The sequence below is a fragment of the Paroedura picta genome, chromosome 6 (assembly GCF_049243985.1).
Source record: "Paroedura picta isolate Pp20150507F chromosome 6, Ppicta_v3.0, whole genome shotgun sequence".
Taxonomy (NCBI): Eukaryota; Metazoa; Chordata; class Lepidosauria; order Squamata; family Gekkonidae; genus Paroedura; species Paroedura picta.
This window is the reverse complement of record NC_135374.1, coordinates 82,451,715-82,469,871: the sequence shown is the minus strand read 5'-3', so window position 1 is coordinate 82,469,871 and position 18,157 is coordinate 82,451,715. Positions and strand designations below refer to the sequence as shown.

The following is an 18,157-nucleotide window of genomic DNA, read 5'->3' as shown; positions in this document are numbered from 1 at the left end:
CAGCTGGGGCTGACTTAACAGATGATTGAACTCCCAGGTGCAGCCACTTAATTCCTTAGCTCAGGCTGCACTTAAGCAAGACAGAGATGGCTCTCAGCATGATGCAACCTGCGCACATGCCCACCTGTCACCTCCTGGCCTGCCTTTGCTTCAGCAAAGCTCTGCCCAACTGCTTCCTGGATTTATGACCACTGATACAGCTTCTTGGACTGAGATTTAGGTATTTGGACTTGATTTAGCTTTGACTCTGCCCCTCCGGTTGTTGACCCCGGCTTGTTTCTTGATTTCCCATTTGGCTCTCTCTTGGAATTTGTCTGCCACAGCTAGTGCTAAGAACCAGACTGGACTTTGACTCTGCTATTTGGTATGCTTACTGGCCAAGAGTGTATTCATCTGGACTGCCCTTGCATGTGCCTAGTTAGAGCAGCACAATAACCAAAATTTTATGGAAGATTTTCTGCTTGGGTTTCATAAGGGAAAATGACATTTTAAACATACTGTGGAGGAAGGGGGGAGGCCAGTTTGGAGGGAGGTGGTGGGTGCATGGAAACCCTGTGCCAGGGGCTGCCCTGTGCCAATTTCTGAGTTAATGGGGGGGGGGCTCCAAACTGGTTTCCCTGCAAAGATTTGGGTGTCCTCTCCCTTCTTTAAAACAGCCTTGAAGTTATGATCTCTCCCCCCAACATAAAAAGAAGCTTGGACAACTTATTGTCCACTTTTAATTAGACAGAAGAGTTAATGGGGCTCAGGTGGCATGGTGACAGCACACCCACTTAAGAAGTGCTTGGAGAGGGAGGGCAGGAGTACTAGGCAATTGGGGAAGAGAATGGCTGAGTGGCAGGCAGATGGACCAATGGGGTGTGGGGAAGAAAGGAGTAGAAGGGATTGGGGCATGACAAATGATAGGAGAAAGGGAAGGAGACACTTACTGAAAAACCACTAGAGAGAATCCTAATGAAGTTTGATCTGATGCAGGGGTGGAAATCTGATTCCCTCACTCTGCTCTCCACTGGCTGGCTGTGTTTTTTTTGGGGGGGGAGTAGGCGGGGTTGTGCTTTACCTTATCTGGCAATGTGTATCCATTGCAATGAATATGAATTGCCAAGTGTACAAATTGCCATGTATAGGTTTCAATTTTTTTTAAGTGCTAGACCCAAAAACCTCCGATTGGTTGCCTCCATTGATTGACAGGCCAAGGAGTGGTGAGTAAAAGATCACATTGCTCTCTCTTGTGCTTTTTTCACTGCTAGTGAAGAGGGGAAAAGTCGAGATGTGGCAGCAGGAAAGCTTTAAAGTGTGGAGGGGAGAAATAGTGCAATTTACTATCTTGTTATTGCAGGTAGGAGATATCACGTGACTTGGCCCTTTGGGTGGAAATAGCCAAGAAATCCATATAAACATGCTTTGATTCCCTAGTTAAAACCTTTCCCATAAAAAAGATCATTCTCAAATAACAAGTTTTTAAAAAATTCATAAAGGTAGGGAATATGTGAGATTAAGCTTTTAACATTGACTCTTTTTTTAGGAACATCACTGTCCTATTTGGTGTGTGATAAGTACTATCATAGCAGCTGCTGTATAACTGACACAAATTAAACAAGTGGGTGAATGTAAATCAAGCAGGCACATCAAGAAAGGAGGTCAGGGTTGAGGTTAATAAAATGAAGAAATGTCTGAAGCTTGCATCCAAATGAAACTGGCTAATTATCAGCGCACTTGAGTCTTTCTCACCACAATAATTAAGAAAATTTAATAGGGTACAAATTTCCCTTGGTGAATATGTGATTGTTCCTGCTGACATCAACATTAATGAAAATGACAAGTCTACTGGACAGCTTCCCAGTTTCATGGCCATTGTGCCAGCAGATGCTTTTGGGCTCAAGTGACACAGTTGGATGCACTGTGGGTCTAGTGTTTGAACTGGACGAGACAGATTACACACTTGTCACAACCTCTTTCAGCCTGATTTGGGGATGCCTCAGGCTTTTTCTTCTGGGCAGAAGAATCTGATTATCTGCCCTTGGAAGTAGCTAAACCAGTAGCATTATTTTTGGGAAACTCACTACTGATTGTTAAAATGATATGTTAAGAGACCTGCAAAGATATACACAGTATTTCCTCCCCCCAAGCATGAATATGAAAGACTAATTCATAAATTTCCTTATTTTACTTTACCTTCGATCCCTTTGGTTATACACCGATGGCCACCAGATAAAGCAAACACGAAGGCAGTTGGCATACTGATGGGTGAAGAATCAGATTCCAGGCAGCAGTATTTGTGGCAGAAGGAACTTTTGAATTCTTCTGAGTGTACTATGTGCAGGGGATGAGAGTAAGGAGAGAAGGAACTTATCATTTTTAATGTTTGATGACTTATAACAAGATGAACATGAAGTGTTTCCATCTGCAGTCAAGCTTTCCCCCTCCTTTTCTTAATGTGAACAACTTTTGTATTACCTTTTTAGAAAATATGAGAGTCTGGTTTCCTTTGCAAAGAGGAAATTATCAGATCCAACACTGCCTTTATTTAATTCAGAAGGTGAGAGGTATCAGAAAAGGGCTTTTCTAAAAGATTTCAAAGGATGGTTGTTTCATGCAAGAGGAGACCATCCCTCAGGTATCATGGGCCCAAACTATATAGTACTTTGAAAGCACAATTCTATAGAGAAAGTGCAAAAGGCAAAGAGGGCCATCTTATCCTAATGCCAACATAACTGGGAGTTATCCAAGAATTCTGAGAGCAGAACCCAGTGCAGTGCACAGCAACTGCTGTACTGCACAGTTTCTTTGGTGCCAGATGCTAGTGTGGTGGCAGTCAAATTCTGTGCATCTGTATGCTCAGGGGTATCCCACAGGGGATGGGCCTAATTAATCAGCTCCTAAAGCAGTTCTCAAAGGGTAGGAACACCCCCTAAAACTTGCTTAAAGTTATGCCAGTGAAAATGACAGCATAGTCTATTGGATCATGTTTCAAATGAACAGATGTTAGCCCCCATCCCAGCCAGCATACCCACAGGAACCCAAGCAGCTCAGGAAACCAGCTCTGTCCATTGATAGGCCAACCACATCCCATTTGCTGGTGAATGGTCACATGTTTATGGGGACATGCTACCTCAAGTAGGCTGTCTTGATATTCGGGCCACAAGCAACCCCCAAGGCACATTGATGCAAATGCAGATAGGCTGGTAAGGTGCCTGATACCCTTTGACATGATTGGGGCCCTGCCACTCCTGCTGTGCCCCACAGATGTCCCCAAGGGCCAGTGAAGATGAGAGCATTGCACTCCTGAGCTGAGCTAGTGCATATGAAGTAGTTAGTCCCAAAGGAACCAGGGAAGCACCCCTCAGACCCCAGAAGCCTTGGAATAATTTGGTTATGTTAATTATGACTCAAAGTGAAGAGGCTGCACTCATGACCACTGCTTAAGAAGGCTGTGTGCCCAAGGGATCACTGTCCTGGCCATCCAGAGTGTCTGGCAGTGGGCAGATGGTGTCTTGCGAGTGGCAGCCATGTCAACAGCCATGATTGCTAATGTCATCACTGCAGCAGCAGTGCCACCACCACTTCTTCTTTTTATTCTTCTTTCGTCCTTTAGCAGGCGGTTGGTGGAGTAGGTTGTCCTCTCAGCCAATGACTGTTGTAGGTGCTGCTGGATTTTTTGCTTCGTTTATAATGTTTCCACTCTTGGCGATTGGTGGAAGCAGTTTTGGCCATATGGATAGTCAAATACTGGTTTCTAAGGTCTTTCTCGATCTGTTTAAGCCATGTTTTCTATGGCACCAGTTGCTGGATCTTCCATTCAGTTGGTTGTTCTCTCCAGAGGAGTCTGCTGGTGTTCATTTGGCACACATGGCCAAACCACCACAAACACAGCTTAGTATTTCAGGGCCCAGAGCCTGGAAAACCAGAAGCATCCACCTGCTGAGGGAGGATGTAAGGGTTCTGCACTGTGGGAGCACTGACAGTGTGTGAGGATTTTCAGATCCCCCCCCATTACCCTTACTCCATATAGCCTATAGGAATTAGAGGGTGGTCAGCCAGCTGAACACCTGTTAGGCACTCTGCCCCACCCACTCCCTGGTGACTTCTCTAAATGCTGCAGTCACTGTCATCCCTTTCCTATTAGAGGGGAATGCAGTGTTGTCAAAAGCAGACATTATGGCAGGGAATGCCCTTCCCCACAGAACACTGTAGGGAGGGAAATGGAGAAGCCAGTCCTGTTTGCTGCTCCTCCCCCATTGGGGTGACACTGGGGGTGACAGGGATGCTCTCAGCAATGCGGCCACTGCGGCCCCTTGAGCTAAGGATGCTGCAAAGGCCAGAGTGCCTGTCAGGTATTCATGGCATGTTACCCTGACCACTGACAGGTGGCATGAGCCCTGGAGAGGGGGAGGTCCCTTTAACAAGAGGTATGTCTTAAGGATGTGGTCTGCTTTCCTGGATTATCTGTCTCCTCCCCCTGCCATTGTTATAAAGTTGACTTGCCCCCCTGCACTTGCTACTCTCTTTGGTCCTTCTGAACTTGTCTGTCATGCAGCTCTTACATGGTAACCATGCTGGGATCGGCCTTGGTCACATCACAGTGCCTGGACATCTCTTTTCCCGTCTTGTCCACTGTATTACTTCTCCTTAGGGAGGTAGGCAGAGGTGCCATAGTAGCTCTACAGCTGTCTGCTGTGGCCGTCATCCATCACAGGATTGCTCTGCCAAGATTTAAAACAGCATGTCGTAGTCAGAAACAAACTAGCTATCAACTGAAGTCTTCATCAGATAAGACTTTGTTGCCCTGCCTGCTAAGCAGTTTAGGGCCATGCAAAGTTTTGAATTCTTTAAAAAAACCCCATGTAGGGCCCATACCAATAATCAATCCTTGACTTGATAAAGGATGTGCTGTTGTATTATAAGGCGGAACATGTATTGAGAAAATGCTGATTACTAATCTATATTTCTAGTACATATGTAAGTGCTAGTAAGTTGCAGCCAATTTATGGCAACCCTAGCAAGGGGCTTTCAAGGTAAGTGAGAAGCAGACATGATTTGCCTCTGCCTTTCTCTGCCATCTAAGTACTAACCCTGGTTAGCTGTTGAGATCTGAGGAGAACAGGCTGTAAGAAGAAGAAGAGTTGGTTCTTATATGCCACTTTTCTCTACCAAAAGGAGTTTCAAGTGGCTTACATCCACCTTTCCTCCCACAACAGACACCCTGTGAGGTGGGTGAGGCAGAGAGAGCCCTGATATTACTGCTCAGTCAGAACAGCTTTATCAATGCTGTGGCAAGCCTAAGGTCACCCAGCTTGGTTACATATGGGAGAGCATAGAGTCAAACCCAGCTTGCCAGATTAGAAGACCACACTCCTAACCACTACATAAATGACCATTTGGGGGAGGGGGTAGGTCATAAATTTCATATCACCCAATACATGTTTAATATTTTTTTAAATTTTAATAATAATTAACTCCCACCTATTTGAGAAACCTTCCAGGGCCACCAAGAAGCCCCAGGGTTTCACAGAAATCTGGGCTATACACCATGCCACCTTCCCTCTCTTCTAGGTGTGTGCCCCTTTATAATTTAGCATACCAAGTTATGTTAGTTTCTTGCTGTGAGATAGGTGATGAAAGGATACTGATTTGACATGGAAAATAATTCTAATACTTCAGAATTTTTGTTTTGTAAAATGCCACAATTGTTTAGTTATATACAAGTTGAGCAAGAAAAAAAAAAGAAATGATGAAGACACTACATTATTGTTGAGACCAACTAGTAAAGCTAGAAGCTATTCACTAACTAATCTTGATTGGGAGAAGTAGAATTTCAAGGAGGAGGAGAGAGGAGGGCAGAAGAATGACAGAGGAAACCAGGCTTGGCCTGTGATCTGAACACTGAACTGAACAGAATTACTGGCAGTGTTAGCTAGTGCAGCTGAGCTTGGAATTCTCTAAGCAGCTTTGGCAGGCTTGGAGAGATCCTGCATCCCATTTGTTAAAGCTCAGCCAAGACTCTAAAACCATTCTGGCCAAGGAGATGAGTTTTTTTGGCCAGAGATGAAGAGTGATGCAAAAGAATCATTGCTGCTTATACAGTGGGCAATTCCACTGTTATCACTGTGTACAAGTTTTGAAGTTTGAATTATGCCTCCAAAACCTGCAGAAATGTGATTGAAAATGAATAATAAGAGGGAGTTATTGTTATGCATTGCAGAAAAAACTACCTTGCTATCCTTGACTCTGTTGTAATTGTTTACCAATTTCTAGTCACTGGGACTGCCTCTTTGGCCGTTTCCTCTGCTGCATCAGCTAAAGGTAAAGGTGCCATGAACTACCTGGGAAACATACTGATCAGGCTGATCTACAACTTTGATGTTGACACTTCTATGTGAATGGCTCACCAGATCTCCTTACCAACATAAGCAGCTGTGGAACAGCTCGGATTATGGTGGGCAGCTAAGATTTCAGGATTCCTGCCACCTGCATTTCCCCAACAGGTGAAATTGACTCTTCCCAGGGACATTGATTTGTCTCAGCAGGAGAAGAACAGTTTCCTTAAAGCTGTGCAAAAACATGCATGCATGAAATAACAGGACATGGACTTACACAAACAGTTGCAACTTTTAAAAGAGCATATTTACAACCAGTGGCCAAGAGCCTGGTCTGTTCCCTGTGTATTGAAACAATTGGCTGCTGAGCAGCAAAGGTCTGTAGAGGGATGGGTGTTACGCCAAATGCGTGTCTGTAAGGACACGTGTCTAAATTTAGTTGTGGGGAATCAGCTAGTAGAGCCAGCAAGAGGCAGCGTGGCGTAACGTGGGACCTTGTATTGCACAGTTTACTGGGTAATTATGTCACTGAGATAGAACCAAGGCAGACAATGATCTAAACATGGAAGAACTTTATTAACAAACACTAATTAGACAAAAGACAACACATGCATACTCTAGCAAAGAAATGTACATTCCTAGCCACTAGCACACAAGGAAAAGACTTATAGGGGAAGAACCTATACTAAGTGTTGATTGGATGTGATATCTACCTGTCTTCTGGGTGGAGCAGAGTTCCGGAGGTCCAGGGAAGCAATTTGGGGCGACGGACGAGGGACCAAGACGAACGTCGGACAGAGTTTCTGTAGCCTGGAAACTGACTGCACTTTGTGGCTGTGGGAGCCCAATATTTAAAGGAAATTTGTGGCCTGAGGTTACAGGGGGCTGATCCTACCTTGTCCAGGGCTTGGACAAAGAGTTTGATGGCTGGAGCCGGGTCCCAACAAAAAAACGGGTTGCTGAGACAAAGAAACTAGCTGCTGGGAATATGAAGAAATATTTCCTGTCTAGAAGGGCTGATGGCCCATTTCTGGCAAATCCTGGGTGATTGCTTGTGCCTGGGGATAGTGGTAAGGGAAAAGACAAAGACCAAATATTGGATTAGATTTGGTGTTGAAAAAGAGTGGCCAGTTCCCTTTACAAGACAATGTGCTTGGCTGGCTGGAGGAGAGTCTTGGGTGGGGTGCCTTTGTCTCTCTGTACTTGCCAGGTGTGCTGACAAACTCCTCTTTTGTTTGCAAGCAAGTAGGTTGGGCGAAGCCTAACTCCAAGTCCTGCTTCAGAGCCAGAAGTGGGTTCTAGTTGCTCTCCCATTATGCTTTGCAAGGCTTGACCTGGCTTTTCTCTCTCTGGTGCCAGGGTCTTCTCAGGAGTGTCAGGAAGGGTTGACATGGGTGTGCCAGCCTTTGATGGAGGGGTGACAGCCCACATAACATGGGAACCAGGACTCATACTGAGCTGTGTGAGAATACACCTGCATGGTATTGCTGTCCAGTGCACTTTCCTATGCTATCTGAAGATATGGAAAGAAACACACTAAATAGGCTGAAGGTGTTCTTGAACAGCCAGATGTTCAATAAAAATCAGCTCCCTGCTTGTGACCAGCAATCAAAGCATGAGCCAAAGTGGTAGGAGATCCATCATCCATATTTATGACATTGGGGAAGTCTTAAAAAGAAACTTTACTTTCATCCCCACCTAGAATTTAACTATCCCAGCAAGCAAGTCCAAGTTATATATTGTGCAGGATGGGTACAAGCGCTGTTCCTAACAATATTTACTTTTCACCTCTTTTTACAGGAAGTCAGATCCACCACAGCTCCTGCAAGAGGTTTCTTCCAAACTAGTTTACTGATTTATTAAAAAAAAAAACATATAGCCCTCCTTTCTGCCCTTGCAAGGGCTACCAAGGCCACTAACAGTTTAAAACATACATTGTGGAACTATTAAAATAAGCCCTCCACCAAATATACCTCTTAAAAACAACTTTAAAAGAGTTAAGGACAGAGTTAAAAATATACAACCTGTTAACCAAATTGGAAGTATATGGACTTAGTGGGGGAAATTAGCAAGAGATGGGTAACAACAGGATCTCCACCTATGTATTGTTTAAGAAACTCTTAAATAAACCAGTTAGAAGTCAACTGGAATGCTATTTTTATTAAAGGGAAACTTAAAGCAGTACAAGCACACAAAATGTACATAACCCCCCACACAGAGAAATTATCTAAGGAAAAGCAGGGTTAAATGGGAATAGTTTTGGGAAGAAGGGAAGCAATTATTACCATCAGGACATGGATAAGAAGTCTATGAGTTCAGCAAAATGACCAGAGCTTTGTGGAAAGGAGGTAAAAGCCTACATTCAAATAGGTGGCATATACCAGGTATGCTAGTCATGTTTTAAACAATAGTTAGGAAGCAGGGAGGGATCATTGAGAGAATGTTGAACAAAACAGTCTTTTCCCATTGATGGAAGATGACTAGAGAAGGAAGCAGACAAAGCACTCTCTGTTTGGAGAGAGAGTGAAGTTCATGAGCAATAAGGCCCTCTCCTGGGCTGCCACCTGCCAAATGTCAGAAGGCTAGGGCACCTGAAGCAGGGCATCTGAAGAGGACAATAACATTCAAGCAGGTTCATAAGAGATTATGCAGTCCTTCAGATTTCTTGATCCCAAAACATATAGGGCATTGATGGTCAAGATCACTTTGAACCCAGGAAGCCTGTTTAGATTGTCCAAGACAAGTCAAGGCCCTTCTGTTGCAATTATTACTATTCCAATGAGTTAGCAGAGTGTCCAAGGTTTATAATGCAGCAGAACTTATCTGATATGTGTGGGCAGGCAAGAATCAAACTAACAGACTAACTTTTCAAACTAATTGGCGTTCCTTATTATAGGGAACTCTAGCTAACATGAATGGTAGATTTTATATGGAAGATTTCTACAGATCCCGTATTCAGCTAGGTTGTTCCCCTGTGGACAATGCTGTATAGAATCAATTACACACATTTTCTTCCATTGTCCATTTTATTCCTCGATCCGAGCTAAATTCCTTAACTCACTACTGTGTAAAAGAGAACTGTATTTGGATGAACGTAAGATTCAGTTTCTTTTGACATCCTGGAACCCTGATATAATTGAACCAGTTGCAAAGTTTTTATATCTTACCATGAGAAATCGTGAATGTATTATGTCTTACTCTAAAGCATGATCTTTGCCTTTGTTTTCTCTAGCAGTGGATCCTTTTGCACTTTCCCTTCTTATATTGTACATTTATATGCTATTAAAGGCTTGTTGTTGCTGTTATAGGGAACTCAAAACTACACAGGACAGATTAGAGATAGATAGAGATGCAGATAAGATAGAGATGCAGGAAAGCATGCCCTGTTGCCATAGTGCATTGTGGCAAAGATGGAGAAGTCTGGCAGAGAGTGAGTGTGTCAGAGCCAGAAGGAAGTTTCCCTAAGAGTCTATCTACACATCAAAGTGATAGCAGCAGAGGAGGAGAAAGCATGGCTGCTCAATGTCCTGGCCTCACTAGCTGTCTGATTCCATGAAGTCCTCAACTGAAGTCTGAGGCTAAGAAAGCATAAAGTCCTTCACTGATCCCCTCTAGTCAACATCTAGCATTTATCTATTTAGTTAACATACATATATCCTTCCTTATCTCATTAGAACCAAGATAGCCAGCAAAACAAGTTGCACATGCAGAGGAAACAACATGGCAGTCCATCGACAAAATTAAATGCACACGCAGGTTATAAAAACACAGGATAAAAATAAGGTAAAAATATAGCTGTGTCTGCCAAAACAATTTATCATCCAGCAAATATAGAAAACCATTACTTATAGAAAACCATTTCACCTTTCTGAATGTAGGAAGTGAAGGTGCTCTCTGCACTTCGGTAGGCCATTCCTCCAGATTTGACCAATGCATGGCTGATACTCACCTGGGCTGCTAGTTGACAATGCAGAGGACTGCCTTGAAAGCAGATGCAACCATCCCAGTGGCCCATCATGGTGTGTTTTGCATGCCACCAGGGCACATGCAAACAGGGGTGTGGCAGGACCCAAAGAGTTTATAAAAGGTGGAATGTGCCCTGGGATGCTATGAGAACAACTTCCCTCCCACCTACCCTGTTATGTCGGTTAGAAATAGTTTTGTTATGGTGTCTGAGTTGAAAGTTTCACAGTTGAAAAGTTGGAGGGTCCGGTATGTGTTTCGAACTGCCTGGGGTTCAGGGCCTCTATAAGAGGTGGCACATAAATGAGTGGGGCTGATTCGGATGGGAAGGCAAGGGGCTCGTTTTGTCAGGCAGCCTGGTGTCAGTCAAGAGACTGGCACCCTTTGGCCCTCCCAATAGGTAGCTTCCCTTAATATGAGGATTCTAGTTGTTAAGGGGATCTGCGTTCCTGGCTGGGAACCTGTGCAGTCTCCCCAAGGTCCCTCTGGAGTCCAGGTTCTTGCAGTTGACTGACTGCTAAGTCACGCTCCCCTTCTCATGCTGTGCCAACCCTCTTGTGGCAGGTAACAAAACTGTGGCCTTGTTTAAGCCAACATTAATACCGTTCATCCACTTCCAGGAAAAAGATGTCCTCTGGCTAGTCAACGGCAATGAACTCCTGTGACCTGCTACCTTATGGACAACCCCAAGAGAGAATATTGGTCTGATCAAAAGAAGGCTGCCTGAAGAATGCAGCTGGTACATAGGAATATGCTAGGAGAAATAGTGTCCCCTCTCTCGCACACACACACACAATGAAAATCATGTAATAATTTCATGCAAAACATGCTGCCTGCTTTGTACCTTGGTAGCAGGTCAGCTGGGCTTGAGGCTTTTTTCATTTATAAATATGTATAGTTAATGGTGCAGAAAGATTTATGGAAAATGATGATGGTGGTGTGTGCTGCAGTTCACAGGAAGAGAATAGATGAAGCCAAAAACTCTTCCCTTGCTTTCAAAGCTAGCCCTGAGCAGGAAACACAATTCACAATAGAGTTCTTTAAAGGACCAAAAGATTCTAATCCTATTCCTATTATAAACCATTACAAATTACTTCAATGGCAGTCCTAAAGCTAGGATTCTATGTCAAGGATGTTCAAAAAGCTTGTATCATAAAAAAGGCAAGGACATTATTCTTATAGATATTGGAATAAAGGAGTACCATGTTGAAAATACAGATGACATGCTCGGCAATAAGATGAACAATTCCTGTAAAATAACAAGGACTTGAAGGCCATCACATTAGTCTTTGTTGATGCTTTCCAAAGAATCGGTAGTCTCTCTAGATGGTAAAGTGGGCTATCAACTCACAGCCAACTCATGGTGACCCCAAGAATTTCCATCTCTTGGGGATTTCAAGGCAAGAAATGAGCAATCTGCCATTGTGTTTCTCCGCATAGCAACCCAGGAAGCGACCTTGCTTAGATTCCAAGCTCTAGCAATATTTAGCTAATCTGTGCTGTTAGGGCTCTGCTCACTATATTGTACTAGACAAATCTTACCTGAGATCCCGAACTCCAGTAATGCTGCTCCTTGATCAAGATCATGGTGGGATTTGAATGTTCTTACTCAAAATAAATAAGGAAATCTGTGGAATTTGCCACACTTCTTATAGTTTCACATTTTCTACCAGTCCCAGCTCCTGTCAAGTCTTACTATTTGGGGAAAATATTAGGACTGAGTAGTGGGAACATAAATATATGAGATACCTCCCCTTTATTTTTTCTTTATTTCTGACCATTAACAACTTTATATGCAGCCAACTACTGAGATCAAATACTTTGGCCACCTCATGAGAAGGAAGGACTCCCTGGAGAAGAGCCTAATGCTGGGAGCGATTGAGGGCAAAAGAAGAAGGGGACGACAGAGAATGAGGTGGCTGGATGGAGTCACTGAAGCAGTCGGTGCAAACTTAAATGGACTCCGGAGAATGGTGGAGGACAGGAAGGCCTGGAGGATCATTGTCCATGGGGTCGCGATGGGTCGGACATGACTTCGCACCTATCAACAACTGAGATCCCATCAGTTAATCATTCACATTAGCTGTACTAATTACAGTTTTCTATACCTGACAACTCCATGGCTCTGGCTGGAATTATCTTGAAGTGTTATTTGTACAGGGCTTTTAGTATTCTCACAATGTTGCTTCATTTCTGCCAAACCCCTGAGATGTAATAGCTATAATGCCTTTTATCTGTCTTCCACTTTCTTTCAATAAAGAGAATGAAGTAGTATATGCTCTGAGTGATATAAACCTATCACAGTGGATAACGTCTGAATGACAGAACTTGAGATCTAATAAAAAAGGGTCTCTGTGATCAAAAGCCTAACAGGTATATTAATCTTCCAAATACATTGCTTGATGCTGCCATGTAGATTGACTTGCATAATTGCTGTCATCATTGGATTTGAACTGTTGAAATGCTATGCTACACTCCTTAAATGTTTAAATTTAATATTAATTGCAACATAACATGGATGCCTTCAATAATAGTTGTAAACAAAGACAGAAGTAGAACACTTTTACTTGAAGACTTGCACAGCAATTTTAGCGTTTACTTTCTTGAGTAAAGGATACTTTTACTGTGCCAGTTTTGAATTTAACTGAGGCAATAACACTGAACAACCAAATATCTTTTGGGGGAACAGGCATTTGGTATTGAGCTATAGAGTAATAGATACACACATTCTGTTTTAGCTCCATTCCATATCAAACGCACACAAACAGCTATTAGAACCTCAACTACATATACATTTTAAAGAGGGTAAAGGGTAAATATACACACACAGCATGCATATTTAACACACACAGAGTACATACAGTTTGCCTAGGATCCAAACAGTTGTATAATTTCTTATTACATTTTTAACCTGTCCTTCCTCTAAGGACCTCAGGTCAGGGTTCATCATTGCCTTTTCCTCCATTTTATCCTCACAGCTACATTCCTGTTATGCAGATTAAGCTAGGATACTAATTAGCCAAATGTTCCTAAGCACCATGCTAGGAATCTGCACGAGGAAAAATAGATTTTGCTTTTTGGATTCAAGTTTTCCTGACTTAGTACACCACAGATCTACCAAATGACTTCAATATATTGATTTGAGTTTGGCCAATTCAGGAAACTTGAACTGATTCAGCCAAATTAGATACCAGACAACTAATACTGCTAGAACAGAAGCCTCTCTGGAAATCAGCTGTTTGGTAGTCTGTAGAGGTAAAAACTGCTGGCACCACAGAATGACAAACAGCTGATTCCCAGAGATAATTTCTTCCAGGGATCAGTTGTTTGGTTGCTCTGGAGGTATTTAAAGGGACCTAGATCCCTTTAAATGCCTCCAGTTGCCCTTCCCAAACAGCCCAGTTTGTGCAGGGAGGGCAACAGACAGGCTTGGGGTGTGTTGAGCTGGCCCCAGCAAGTCAGGGGACTGAGTGTAGAGCTGACAGGACAACTCTGTGCCCAACTCCCCCCCCCCCCAATCCCAGCTAGTTCCAGCAGAATATGGGAAAGGTTCCTACAAACTGACCTAGGTTCATTTAAATGTCTTCCCTCTCAGCTCAGAGCCAACAAACAGCTGAGGATCGGCTTTGTCTAATGCAGATGTAGACTTGAGGCCCATTAAAATGCCTTTTCCCCAGTTTGCCTTGCCTCCCACATGCTAAAGGTTCATGGCAGAGTAGGGATTTGAACTTGATTTCCCTGGATCCTAGTACACTTTTATGACTATCCCACACTTAGGCTCATTGTATAAGACAGCCATTTTCAACCGCTCTAATGCAGCGACCCCAAGTGTGGTGTTTTATTTATTTATGTTGTATTTAGTTATTTTTATATGCTGCCTTCTCTTATGGCTCAGGGCAGTTTACAAGGAACATGGATTGCATAATACAGTACAATATAGTTTGGTATAGTTTGCTCGTTAGAAGGCCAGATCCTGAAGATGAAACTGAAATACTTTGGCCACCTCATGAGAAGGAAGAACTCCCTGGAGAAGAGTTTAATGCTGAGAGTGATTGAGGGCAAAAGAAGAAGGGGATGTCAGAGAATGAGGTGGCTGGATGGAGTCACTGAAGCAGTCGGGGTGAACTTAAGGATAGGCTTGCATAGAGGGAGTTGCAGAAGTCCAATCTAGAGATGACCATCACATGGATCACTGCGGCTAGGTATTCTGTGGCCAAATAGGGTACTAGTAGTTTGGCTTGGCGCAGGTGAAAAAATGCCACCCGTGCTACTCTTGTGACCGGTTCTTCCATAGGAAGTAAGACATCTAGGATCACGGCCAGGTTCCTGGTGGAGTGGGTTACTGATATACGCAATTCATTTAGGTTGGGTAGTTGCGTTCCTTGCTTGGACACTTTCTACCTAGCCATGGGACCTCCATCTTTGATGGGTTGAGCTTCAAATGGCTCTGCTTGAGCTATCCCATCACAGCTTCCAGATGTCTGGCTAAAGCTTCTGGGGGAGAATCAGGGTGGTCATCCATCAGGAGGAAGAGCGGGGTATCTTCTGCATATTGATGGCACCCAAATATGAACCTCTGTGCCAGCTGTCTGAGAGGGGAGAATAACATGTTAAATAAAATTGGAGAGAGGACCATCTCCTATGATAAAATAGCATTTTGAAAGTCCAAAAGAAAATTATGTTACGGCTTCAAAAATGGCTTTCCAAAGAAAAAAATGATAAAAGTTCTGTTGGAAACATCTAAACTTGGGCATGTCTGAAGTGACTCTCAGTCTCAATGGTTTAGATTCCATAGTTAATTGCTGTGAGCAGAAGGAGAGTGCTTTCTGATGCTTACCTTTCCCATTGTAGTTCTCTGACTCATGATGTTTCTAGAGGTCTCCTCTTCCTCAGGAGCAACATCTTGGAGAGCATTTCAGGTTTCAGAAGAAGAAGAAATCCTTAGAATATGGCAAATGAAATAACATTTGGGCAGCAGTCTCTGATATAGTTCCTATTTTGCACAACATTCTAACAATGGCATTTAATGACCTAGTTTTGTAATATCCAAACTGGTGTTCCTTACGATTGTTTCATCTTTTTGATAGTCATTGGAAGGTGATATCCTTCTTGTTATATGGCTCCAGTATCCTGCTTTTTATCCTGATTACATTTACCATGTAACCCCGGGCTGAATTTGTATCCTAAAACAGCGGTCCCCAACCCCCGGTCCAGAGACCAGTATCAGTCTGTAGATCAGTCGGTAGCGGGCCGTGGCTCCTCCTCCTCCCCAGCCTCGGGGGCTGCCATGCCACTCTGCTGCTGGTTCACCTTTGGCGCTCTCTGGCGGCCACCATGGCTGGGGTTCCCCCTCAGCGTGGCATTGCACAGCTGCTGCTGGCCAAGCCCCCCAGTGGGCGGCGGGAAGTCAGGGGCACTGGTGGAAAGCAAGTGGAGCAGGGGCCCAGGCGGCAGCGGTGACATTCCTCAGCAAAAGACTGCCCCCCCCCCGGCCTCAGTAAAATTGTCAAGCGTTGACCAGTCCCCAGTTATAAAAAGGTTGGGGACCACTGTCCTAAAACATTACTTTGTAAAATGCATCCAGATGATGAGTATTATCAGTATTGTTACATTTTAAGGAAGTTTTGTCATTCAATATGCATTACTTTGAGAATGATCCTCATGATTAGCAGTCCTTCTTGCTCATATATAGGCAGAGTCCTGTTTGAGACAATATGACTTTATTTTTTATGAAGGTCCTTTGTCATAAGGCCTAGCCATTCAAAATTTTCCATTTTCCTTTGTTTGTTCACCAACTTTATACAAAAGACTTCATGATCCTGACACTGAGAGTCTTCTTCACTTCTGCCAGGACTATAAGCAACATCCTGGTATTCTTCCAATATGTCTAAAATATTATTCGGATAAAGCTTGAGTAATGAAACTGAGAGCCAAAAACCTGATGATGTTTGCTGAAGAACGTACCTCTCTAAATCCAGCAGGTGAATTGTTGTCTCCAGGCTGACTTAGGCTTTACAGCAATTTCATGTTTCCTTATGAAATGCTCTTTCATTGCTTTCATCCCATCAGGAGTTATACTAACATACATCCCAAATAAAATGATGACTGTTTTGATCTCCTGTGGTGTTCTGTAGTAGCAATGTTAAAACAAAGAACACCTTTAGTGTACCTCTGTGTTCGTTTTAAGATACTTCTGTTTTTAAGTATTTGAACAATGTGATTGAAACAGCATCCCCAATGATACAGAGGGGAATTGCACATGAGCATGACCGTTACATATAAGTGCCATACTCATTAGTTGGTGACCACATGGAGGCAGGAAGTGGTGCCAAGGGCACTTGTGCCTCTCTCTCCCTCTCTGATACAATTAGAATAAACAGGAGTCTCATGATACTTTAAAGACAATAAACTCTTTCCCACAGCAGAAATTTTCATACATGGGATCCTAATGTAGGAGATATTTTGCTGAGGTAACATTTTCTTGGTTCTTTACAGTAACACTAGATTCTTGGAGGGTTTTTTTTTGGGGAGGGAAGGGTTTAACAGGCAAAGAAGTGATTCAATTAATGGAAGTAGATAATACTGCCTATCCCACAAAAAAAACAATTAAAATTAATTAAATTAAAAATTATTCTATAGTGATCAAAAGATATTTTGCATGTTTACTGTACAAGCAACAAGATGTCATTAGATTACATGTTGTGATCCTTCCAGCTGCTCCAAACTGGAGAAAGCCAACAGGAATTGAGTTCTGTCTTGAAGCTCTTTCTGGAAAGGGCACTGGGGGTGTTGGGCAGAGTCATGGTCTAATCCTGGAAAAAATACATATACAATATGGCCTGGAATTCAAGAACATGTATAATGTTTTATACATATCCAAAGTGATTTTCATGCCCCCCCCCCTTGAATAGCAGAACCATCCTCTCATTAGAACAGCACAATCTCCTTTTGAAAGTTTCCATTCTCAAATGTGGTTTGTCAGTTTGACACTGTGTTTTGGATTTTTGTGTGTGCATGTGCTTGGGGGGGGGGGAACTGCATATCTTAAGATCCTTGAGCTCTTTGAATTCCAGCATATATGTGTAAGCATAGGAAGGTCCATGGCTCAATGGTAGAACCTATTTCTCACATAAATAAGGTCCCTGGTTAGTCCTGATATCTCTGCTAAAATATATTAGATGATAGGTAAAGTGAAAGACCTCTGGCTGAGACCCTGGACTACCACTGTCAGTCAGAGCAGATAATACTAATACACTAGTGGCATGAATCAGTATAAACCAAGTTTGTATGGAATATATAATTCATTTTAGTTTCATTATTTTCCAAAAGCTAACTTCCAAAACTGAAAGATTGGCCTTGATACAAAACCTGCAAATGGTTTAAGGTCAACACAAACGAAATTATGGATGTGGCAAAATGTCATTTTGTGATAAAGAACATTGAAGATTACTCAAAGTAAATTAAGAACCTTTCAAAAATTAGAATAGTTGATATCAGCAAAACTTTATAAGCAAAGATTATTAAGTTTACAAAAAAAACCCTTCCCCAATGCTAATCAAAATTGAGGATTAGTTTAGCAAAGGGAACATTATTAATCTAAAATTTGTTTTTCAGGTCTGCTATATTTATTTTATGATATGATCATAGTTTAATTTACTTTTTCGAAGACCATTCTATGAGCAATAAGTGTGTGTGGTGGTTCCACACAATTGCATTTTACCCCTTCATCTCAAAGCTAGAATTAGGACATTAATTGTCAAATCATTTCCTAATCCAATTAATCTAACTTTAAATAACTGTGGGTTGTTTAATTGTCTGCATCTCTAAATTTCATTAAAGATATGTTTGTTTCAATGTTTCATATTTGGTTTTTTACA

The 18,157-nt window shown here is 42.6% G+C and overlaps 1 long non-coding RNA gene across 2 annotated transcripts in view; it reads left to right on the top strand.

The window, feature by feature from the left end:
- Window positions 1–98: 98 nt before the first annotated feature.
- Window positions 99–18,157, top strand: part of LOC143840716 (uncharacterized) — a 34,624-nt gene continuing 16,565 nt past the window's right edge. Inside the window, exon 1 of one of the 2 annotated variants that reach the window (XR_013232344.1) lies at window positions 99–220. This is a non-coding gene — a long non-coding RNA (uncharacterized LOC143840716). The remainder of the gene's footprint in view (window positions 221–18,157) is intronic. The other variant, XR_013232345.1, reaches the window with a different exon arrangement.